Below are 10,055 nucleotides of genomic sequence, written 5' to 3'. Positions count from 1 at the left end.
GCATATCCGTTATCACTGACGGCGGCATTTTATATATCTTTGCAGTGATTATAGGGAAGCTCCGTAACCACTATTTATGGGGTTTTCTAAATTATTGCCGTGTCAGTTTATATACATTTTTTAAACATTGGTTGCACGGATGAAAATGTCACTGCGACATTACTACACTTTCCAATCAGATGGGTCTGAGTCATGTCATGACCGGAAAACAGCAATTTTCATAAATCAGACATTAAAAAGACATTACCATTGCAATACTCCAACATTAGACTGTTATATTTTGAATGCAGTATATGGTCATGTGCAAGCATTACGGTCATATACTTCAGCGCGAAATCCCCTTACGCTGTGAAAACCAAGTCTTTGCAAAACAAGATTAATCTACGGTACTGTATAGGCGATACTGTAGGGCCTACGCTGTTATCGCACGTTAAGGAAACTGCGGATGAGAACAACTTTCCTTGTTTTTCAACCTAAATCTCCTCCTATTGACGGGAGAAAAGACATCTATTTCTCAAGGGGAGTCTGCGTGGCACGTAAACTCAAACAAGCTCAGTCGGAGTAGGAGATCCGCAGTACGAGTAAGTGAATGCGTGTGGGGACTTTTGTGCAGTTAAAACAGAAGTTGCACAGCGCGGATTAATGTAACCCACCATGCTTAGCCACTGTAATTAACTTTCCGTATTCCACACGGCTGTGTAAGAAGCGTTTACTTGCCTAAATCAGGTAGGAATCTGTTATTCGTTTACATTTTATTACTGTAAGAATATATCTGTTGATAAATCGTCATACTTCTGCACAGTACTTCGCTTTTAACTTTGCATTCCCGAACTGGGCGAAAAAGTAACACTACCCAGGGTAACTGGAATGTTCATTAGCCTAATTTTTTAGTCAAGCGAAGTTTTTGCGCAGCGCGCTAAAATAATAATTCCGTTGTAGTGCAGTATTTACGTTCAGCGTTTTCGTTCTACGTACTTCAGCGTGCCATTTCCTTATCCCGTTAACAACTGAAATTATTTGGTGTGTTAAAGTCGTGGCTGTTGGATAAGACTCTCCCTCAAATAGTCACGCTCTACTGGGGAGTGTATAGTTACTCTAGTCTAGACAAAAACAAAACGGCAACATTTCAAGTTTCACTTGACACCAATTGCTGTACTTCGTGTGGCAAATTACACAGTTAGCATGTGCTCACATACTGACAACGAAGTTGTTTATTTTACAGAGCGCTTTGAATAATCAGACGTGTCGAGGCGTCGGGGCAACACTGCGGTACTGTTCTAAAGTATGTGGACAATAAAGGCTGTCTCTATAGGGAAGACAAAACGATTTTCATTACATACAGAACATATAGTGAGTCAGCTTGGCTGCTTTCTTTAAGGAAATTAATATACCGACATTTTATAAACATCCAATGAGTATGGAACGATATTTGACCGGGCATTAACAGTCTATACACCTGGACAGTTCGGTTACACAGGTGTCTAGATGGTTCATTTCTTTCCAGTGCGAGTAAGGTTTTAGGCTTATAGGCTAATATGTTTAATAATGTATCTTTACCCGGTTCAGAAATGCTAAGAGTAAGACGAAGTAGCTTATTGTGCAGAATCAATGCGGATTAGTTTTACCTATATTGCAAATGTAATTTCCATCAATGAAATTACTTTGACGGACGTATTACAGTTTTGAACATTAACTAATCAGATTATCAGCAATGCCAATAACAAGCTAAAGAGGATTCATTCCAACTGCACCCAAAGCGGTGAGACGCACAGCTCTGTTATTGTTGGATAATGAGACTAAGAGATTGTCAATGCACGTCAATTAAGCAAAGACGCGGGGTGTTTAAATGGCCCAGTTGGCTCGATAATTCATTTAACGTTGCATGTTCATTAAGTGTGAAATTGATGTTGATTATCAATTAAGTCCAGAGAGCAGCAATTAACTTAAAAGTGTCATCCAAATTAGGATTGATAGTATTGAGAAGCTTTTCGTAAGAGCTGTTTCAGTTGATATTTATTTATTTATGTTTGTTGAAGTTGCAATAATTTCAAGAATGGTCCTCAAGCAAGAAAAGAAGGTGGCTATTAATGCAGTGGCTGACTCTGCACTCTAGGGAAACATGTTTTGTACTTCAGTTTACTTGCAGAGAATACAGTAAGGTGTTGTCTAGGGAGCAGGATGCTTCTCTGGGGGAAATAAGAACACAGGAAAGGCCCATTTGAAAGAAAGCTTGGCTTACTGTGTGATATAATAGGTTCTGTCATGATCAAAGCCATCGTCCAGTCCTTCGTTCTGGGGCTCTTTAGGGAAGCACAAGGCACAGGGGGCTTCAGAATGGCCTCTGGGGCTTCAGGAAAAGAGGAGGTGGAAGTAACTGGTAATCACAGGGTTATTAAGCGTTGCCTTTCATACCTGATGTGGACCTCCATTTTGTACATACAGTGCAGCGGCACCTATCTATCAGGTGTGATGCTCTGTTCCGGCGAAACCCAAGGGTGTCTTTACTCCGTTCATTAATTCATTTATACGTAGCGTTAGTTGTGTTTTGTTCCACACTCTTCCTTATAATGAGGGGGAACTGATAATGACTTGTCAAGCGACGTTTGAAATGTGTGTCCGAAGGAAACACGGCGACACATAAGTAATGCATTCCGCATAGTTTCCTTTCACCGTAAGGGAAACTAATGGTAGCATGATCTGTAGATGAGATATAAAAACCTTCATATTTATGCAAACAATGATAATTACCATGTTGTTTTTTTATGTATTTCCTTTTGTTATTAAGAACAATATATCATTCTCGTTGTAAGGGAGGGTACGGGGGACATGGGCTCATGCCGTGAATGTCAATGCAATTAATTTGTCTACGCTTCTCTCTGACACCCAGAGCAGCTTCTCTTCTCTGTTTGTCAGCTGCTCTGAGCGTTTATATAGCCTCTCTGCACATGGGGCTGGGTGCATTGATCTGGCACGACCAGTTCATGCACCTATTTTCTTTTCTTAAACTGCATGCAGTTGCAAAGATCTTGGCCTAAGCCTGCACCCTAACTCCAAAGTTCCGAGCCACCCACCACTTCCCCGTGTTGGGTTAGGGTTAGCCCTGAAGGTTCACTTTCACTTGGGGGTTAGGCTAGTTGTTTAGGGAGACTGCAGCCTGTATCTGTGAAGAAAGTGTACAGTACAAAACACAATCACAGTAAAAATTCATTTTATATCAGAAAAAATGATATCAGAAGGCCAAAAAAGAAGAGTACAGTTTCTTTAGCCAAGTATGTTCAAGAATAAATGTGTTTGCAAAGTACATTAGTTTGTAGGTTTCTGAAAATGCATGTGAGATTGCATGTATGTGGTGTTAGTGTCTGTGTAGCCTACATGTGGTGGATGGTGGTCTGTTTGCGTATGTTTGCATATGTGTGTTTATTGTATGTTGAAGTAATCAAAATAGAATCATGTTTAGAAACTAACTGCAATCAGATTATTTTTAAAAAGTGTCCTTGGCTGATTATAGTTGCTTCATTGTTGTAAGATTACATAATCCAGATTATATCTAATCTGAATACTACCCAACTGGCAGTGGATAGAGAAATAGGGACTGGATAAGAAGCATAGCCTTCTGTAGTTTGAGCATATAATTATATTTGAGGCCTATTTTCATCTGTCTTGAATGTAGTCAGTGTAGTTCTCCCTGGAGTGCTTACAGTAAGACCAGATATGTCCTGTAGTCTGTTACTCTAGTTTTGTAGCATTCTTCTTTTGTCATACAGACCCATCCTGAGTGTACTGAAATACATCAGATAATTTAAAAAGCATTTGCTCTCCTCTTCAACAAAATCTGCTTAAAACCACAGTGGAAATGCAAAAAAATTTCATTTGTTAGGAGGCTCGAAATGTCAAACCACGTAATTTTGCGCAAGCCTCACTTCTAACGGGTGACTTTTGCTCCTCTTAATTACACGTCCTACATGTCCTTGGGAGTGTTTGGGTAACGGCGCTTGGTCCGCTGTGTGCGAGAGCCACGCACGCCAGGCTGCATCAGTGTTTCCCGGCCTCGCCGACACCGTGGAGAGACGGACACGGCGTGCAGTGGCTAGTTGTCACGTGGGGACCGGACCCAGGAGTTGGCGGCTGGGTAGCGGTTGCGGCGCTCACCGGGCCGAATGCTTTCTGAAATGAGTCACGCGGCTGGCTAATGGACAGGGGCCAGCGCTGTGCAGTTCAGCGCTGAGGGCGGTTTTTTGTCTCCCGCGTAGCGCTCCAGCACTCTCTCCTGTTTCTCTGCCCATTTCTATGTGGCTGAGCTGCACTGATTCATGTGAAACTAGGCGCTGATAGACTTGCCAGGTAGAGGCAAGGTTCATGGAGGTACAACTTGTCAGTTTTAACTTGTCAATTTTAACTAAATCATTTTGAACGATATTGATAATACAACAGAAGGCCAGGAGTGAAACATGCATGAGGGACATTAATGTCGAAGTAAGGAGGTTCTGTAGAACATTCACATGGCGTGAACAGGCCTGGCTTTAAACCTCAGAATCATTAGAAAAGGATTCATTCTTTGAATCCCTTTGGAGCAGATGGCCTGGTGCACATGTAGGATATTGGTCTCCACTAAATCCCCTGGCTCGATTAGCTAATTAGCCCTTTGATTCACATTAGACCTCCTTACAATATTTCATGTAGGGACACAAGAACTCAACAAGAATTTGTCATTCTTGAATAGTGATGGAAAGAAAGAACGTATTCTCTCTTAGAACATAACATAGCCCTGACCTAGTCCGGACCAAGTCCTAACAATGTAAAAATGTAACTTAATGTGGAAAATAAGCATGTAACAGATTTTAGTTGGTCACCATTAAACCAAAAATAAGCCATTGTGCAGAAGCCTTTTGCAAAAAAAGTGCACCCCATGATTCAGTCGTTTGTAAAAAACCCCTTCAGCAGGAATAACCTGAATAGTTTTCTGTAAATGTATTAGTCTCATATCATATTGAAGGAACTCTGGCCCATTCCACTGGACTACATCAGCATAGCAAAAAATGAATGTTGGATTCACTGATTGTGGCACATCCAGTTCCTGTGACTGCAAAGCAAACTGTCAAAGTTTCTGATTTTAAATAGGCTACAGGTGGTAGCACTTCTGAAGATTATCTAATTGAGCATACTTGGTTAGCAGCCCCTGGTACTAATGACCTTTTTAATTGATATGGAAGCAGTAACGGTGCACATACTTGTGCATACATGGCTTCTGTATGCTGGCTTTGTATTGGTTGAATAAATATGTAAAATTTTGAGTGTTATGAATCTTGGATTTACCTACTGTTAGGATTTGGTGAGGCCTAGATTAGGGTTAGTCATGTTTTATGTAAACCCATAGAATTTAAAGATTGTATTAATTAAGTATTAATTAAGAACAGAAGTTGGCATGAAATCTAGAAAATGATTTGGCCCTCCTCCTCCATATCTGGTTCAGGGGTGTGGACTTGAATGTATAAGTAGCCTTTATTTTTATTTACACAATAGCGAATATTTCTTTTTCTTTGTATTTTGGTAGCATCACAGCACGCATCAGTCTGAACTGAAGATGAACCCTAGTGATTCCATCACTGTCACCGGACTGCCGATTAGGCTGATTGTTTATTTGTTTGTTTATCCCTTCTGTTTTTGCAGCCGTCCTTTCTTTTAATGCGAAGCAAGCCGCCTAAGCATCAAATGCCTCGATTCGAAATGGCACATCGAAGCTCTGTTTAGCTCGTATTTTTATCTTGTCATGCTCCGCACTTTAGCTCGCGCCTGTCTGACGCCTTCGCGGAAGCAGATTCCTCTCGTCTGTCTGTTCCAGCGCAGACGAGACCTTTGCGTAGGGCAGGTGTGTGTGTGTGTCTAACACGCGCCGCTCCTCAAATGGAACATGCCACTCCTGGGTGCTCCTGTCACTCAAAAGCATTCCGAGACTTTCCTTCCTTCAGAAACGCGCAGGGCCGACTCAAAGCTACGTGCATTTTTGGGGAACAAAAGTACATTTATTAGATTGATTAATGCTGTTAATGTAATCAGCTCCTGTCCACACTGAAGGAGGACAAAGTATTTCAGCTGGTGATGAAGGACATTCGTTTTCGAACTTCAGTTGGCTCTGGAAAAGGGCTGTGTGATGTGGGAGAGGCTGTCTGTCACTGTGGAGTGATTTGAAGACTGACAGAGGAGCTTGAATCGGCTAGTCTGTTTACACGACTCAAGTGCCCTACATCCTGGATTTCCCTGCTTTGCTACATTACAGTATTTAAAGAGAATTGGCCCTCTATCCTCGAATGACACATATAACAGATACGTTATGTACTATACATGTGTATGACTATATACTTCCGTAATCAATTCAGATTGATTTTACATGGCGTACAGTGACAGCTTCCTACCTGGGAGTGAAACCTGAAGCCTTTTTGAAATGCATACAATGCCTGCCACTCCACAGCCTTGCAGCCATAGTCGACACAGATTGTTGCAACCATAGTTGACACTGACACTGATGAATGATCTTATTCTATGAGTAAGGACAGTGCTTAAGAATGTCCCCGAAGGTGCACTAAATGATTCTAATTTGCAGGATTCAGTCTACATTTGTCCATCAGTTGAACTTACCAGTAAATTCAACAGTTACTTTTTTTTTTCTTCGCAAACACAGTCTGGCAAGTTAATTTTGGTGATCACTGAGCTCCCCAGACTGTGAGAAAGAAATCTGACACTTGGATGTGTTAACACCTGTTAATCAGACTTAAAGAAAATTTGATGCGTGGCTCACTACTGGGGGCCATGTGAATCCCAGTGATGAAGACATCACTGATTCAGACAGGGTTCACAATTCATAGTTTATGTTACAACTATATATCGCATTACTGCATGTATGTATATGGCAGAAGCCGCTTAGCCAGACAAACTTGAACAGCTCATATTTTCAGCCTATCCTGTTGTACAGCTTGATATTGAAGCATTGCAATTTAAATGGCATAAGCCCATCTGGGAATCGTCCTTTTCCCCAGATATTCCGTTATATCCACACTTCCATAATCACCACGCTTCATGCAAATTTTCGGCACAGGGCTGCGTACAGTATTCACGGAACTGGTTCAGATATGTGAAAAAAATGCCCTTTACAGTAGGTTCATACTTTACCACGAAGAAGTAGCGCATTGACTGTCTCTAAAAATGACTGTCAGTGTATGGAAATGATGTACGTACCCGTAAAACCGGAAAAGTTTTCATTCAGAACACCCCCCTCCTCTTCCTCCCGGTCATTGGACTGGAAATGTTGCTCTCATCTGGCAACACTGCTCAGTACATTAACATATGGTTACAAGAAACTGTATTGGGATCATAACAGGAATACAGAATGGACCACCAGCAAATTCAAAGGTTAATGTTACATTTTACCCCCCCCAAACAGAACACATTTGTGGCATGTCATGCACAAGATTTAAAAAATATGTTAATATCGAATTGATGCAGGATCTCCTACACACATCTCAATGTGCAGCGATGTGCTCTTCTTTCCTGTCCTGTCACTTTAAACATGCTGGTGCGCTGCACTGAACTTAGCTAATAATAGCTTCCACCTGTGTGCACCTCCACCTTCCCGCCATCTTAATCAAAGTGGGTGGGTGACATTAAATGCTCTGAGACACTGTGTCAGCTCCTATGTTACATTATTTAATTAGGGTCTATTGAATTTGGATAATGACTGAAATATCATTTGATCATGGTGCATCAACTGGTTTATGTACTATTTCTTACTTCAGTATCACTGTGGGGAGCCATGCTGGTACACCCCTAGCGAGGACAGCCCTAGGGACTACAGGCTCAGGGCACCTCACAGTTTGTCCTCGGTCTGTCTTTAACAGCTGATTTGAGAGAACTTTGCGCAAATGTTGGAAATTGAAAAAAAAAACGTTAAATTGTCAGTCAGCGCTATTACGATAGCGAAACGACTCTTCTGAAAAAACGCGGTGGAAGATGACAGGTGCAGGAGGAAGATCTCGCAGATTTCTGACTGTGCGATGGAGCGGTGCCCAGTCATTTGCGAGCTGGTCATAGGCAGCGTGGCAGCAGCAGTCTGGTTAATGAACAGGGGGGAAGGGGGTTGGGGGTGGGGGGGTGTGTGTGTGGTGGCCAGGCCTACAGTATGATGCTACAGCACCTCTGCATTGGGTTTTAGCTGAGGAGATGTTTACAGGAGAGGTCAGTCAGTGTGGGAGGGCCGCCTTTAAACACATGCATAAATTAGACTTTCAGACATCGTTGCTCTGCGTTTGCCATTCGTTCATTATCTCTAATGGAATTGGAGGATGGTGCATTTTATTGTTGTTTTTGTTTTATTCTTCTTGATGACTTTTTCCTCACCATTTACAGTTGAAGCGTTTGTATATATATATACACATACACATAATGTCCAATAATAGTTGTCCATGGGCATAAAGGTCTCAGAGTCATTTTTTTTTAAACCTGGTTTGTGGCTTGATATGAGACATACCGTCTCTTTTTTTATCCTTGGTTGGATTTCCCCGAGACTGAATCTCTCGTACCTAGAAAGACAATCAGGAAACCGCCGGCTTCGTCTTCCTCTGAACCTCATCATCTGAATTCTGAGAAGGCTTCAGCCAGGAGACGAGACGCTTGCATTTCTGAGGGGGAGAGAGAGAAAAAAAAAGGGAATCTTAAAATAAGCTTCTTGTGATGAAACAATGTCAGGTTTTAGCCACGACGGCTGGTACGTGGTGCTGCTCTAATTTTAAACATGTTTCCCGAGGAGATAAAAGGATATCAGCGTCGGAACACCTCCCAGAGTCCTCGTCTCTTTTTAAAGCTCTTCTGAGGAGCTGTGTAAAGGAGTTGATTTGAGTGAAAGCCTGATTTATTTATTCTGATCTGAATCCCCGGGCCTGCAAGCATAAAGCACAGCTGATGGGAATTCATCAGAAAAATTGTGTTGCTTTTATATGAAAAATGTGTGAAGAACCATGGGATGGTACACAGGGGGGAGAATCATTCTCAATCACACAGGCACACTGAAAGGAGGACTTCCCCTGTTCCCTTATTATGAAGTTGGACAGTTAACCTCCAATACGTGACATGGACAAAAAAAATTATTGATTATATCTATAACATACCTTATGTATTACTTTTAGTTGCAGTCGTAGTATGAAATGATTCTATATTATTGTTTTTATTGTAAGGACTGAGTAGAATAAATGTATTTTTCCTTCTTGCCTTGGCCAAATGTAGGCCTAATCTCTTGACACCTGTAACATTATTGGAAAGTAGGCCCTTATGCATTTTAACTAGCGTGTGCTCTGGTGTGTGGAGGTACTTTAAGTGGAACACATGCTTTTATAGCCCACAGATGCTGCCAATTCTAAAATAAAATCCGTAGCAGAGAAAGCCCCTTTAATTGCCAGCATTATTTGGAAAAGCTTAAAGTGTGCCTCTGAATTCTGAGTCTGTCATTGCTCCAGGAGAAAGGTGTGGGGGTGCAGTGTAAAATGTGGGAAAAACTTTCCCATTTGCCTCGGGTTACAAGTTATTTTCTTTATCTTTTTTTTGCAGTTTTGTTTATTTATATGCCATAGTCATGTAAATCATGCACTTTTGTCTTATTTTTCAGTTGCAAGTTATTTATATTTTTGAATATAATTAGACATTTGCTTTGGTTGAAGCACAAAGTGTGACAGACGAATCGTAGACGCGTGGTTTCGCTAATGCTTTGACTACATTGCCGATATTTGATTAAAGAGAACCCAAATAAGTAATTGACCTGACAGTATAGGGGCATCTTTAATGAGCGCTCCTGGTCTCTGGGGCGGCCCCGGTCCTGCCCAGTGCAGTTTGGCCACCTTGCTCCTCGTCCCCCTGTCCCAAGCTCTGTTCGGCCCTGCCCTTTCTTACACGGGCCCCTTGATCAAATCAGAGGGGACGTCAATCTGGGCAGAAGTCATTAATCTGCTCAGGTACTGCGGGGGCCCGGGCCTGGCGTGCGGGCCCCTCATTGTCCTCACCGCGGAGATGCTGGG

At 41.9% G+C, this 10,055-nt stretch overlaps 1 protein-coding gene across 4 annotated transcripts in view; it reads left to right on the top strand.

Annotated features, from left to right (window-relative positions):
- The first annotated feature begins 263 nt into the window (after positions 1-263).
- LOC135265079 (serine/threonine-protein kinase Nek7-like) overlaps positions 264-10,055 on the top strand; it is a 61,909-nt gene continuing 52,117 nt past the window's right edge. For 2 of the 4 annotated variants that reach the window (XM_064354317.1, XM_064354315.1), the window contains exon 1: positions 588-726. The gene's annotated coding sequence lies outside the window, so the exon portion shown is untranslated. The other 2 variants (XM_064354318.1, XM_064354316.1) reach the window with 2 other exon arrangements.

The sequence above is a fragment of the Anguilla rostrata genome, chromosome 10 (assembly GCF_018555375.3).
Source record: "Anguilla rostrata isolate EN2019 chromosome 10, ASM1855537v3, whole genome shotgun sequence".
NCBI classification, from domain to species: domain Eukaryota; kingdom Metazoa; phylum Chordata; class Actinopteri; order Anguilliformes; family Anguillidae; genus Anguilla; species Anguilla rostrata.
The sequence above is the reverse complement of the archived record's forward strand: the minus strand, read 5'-3'. Positions and strand labels throughout refer to the sequence as shown.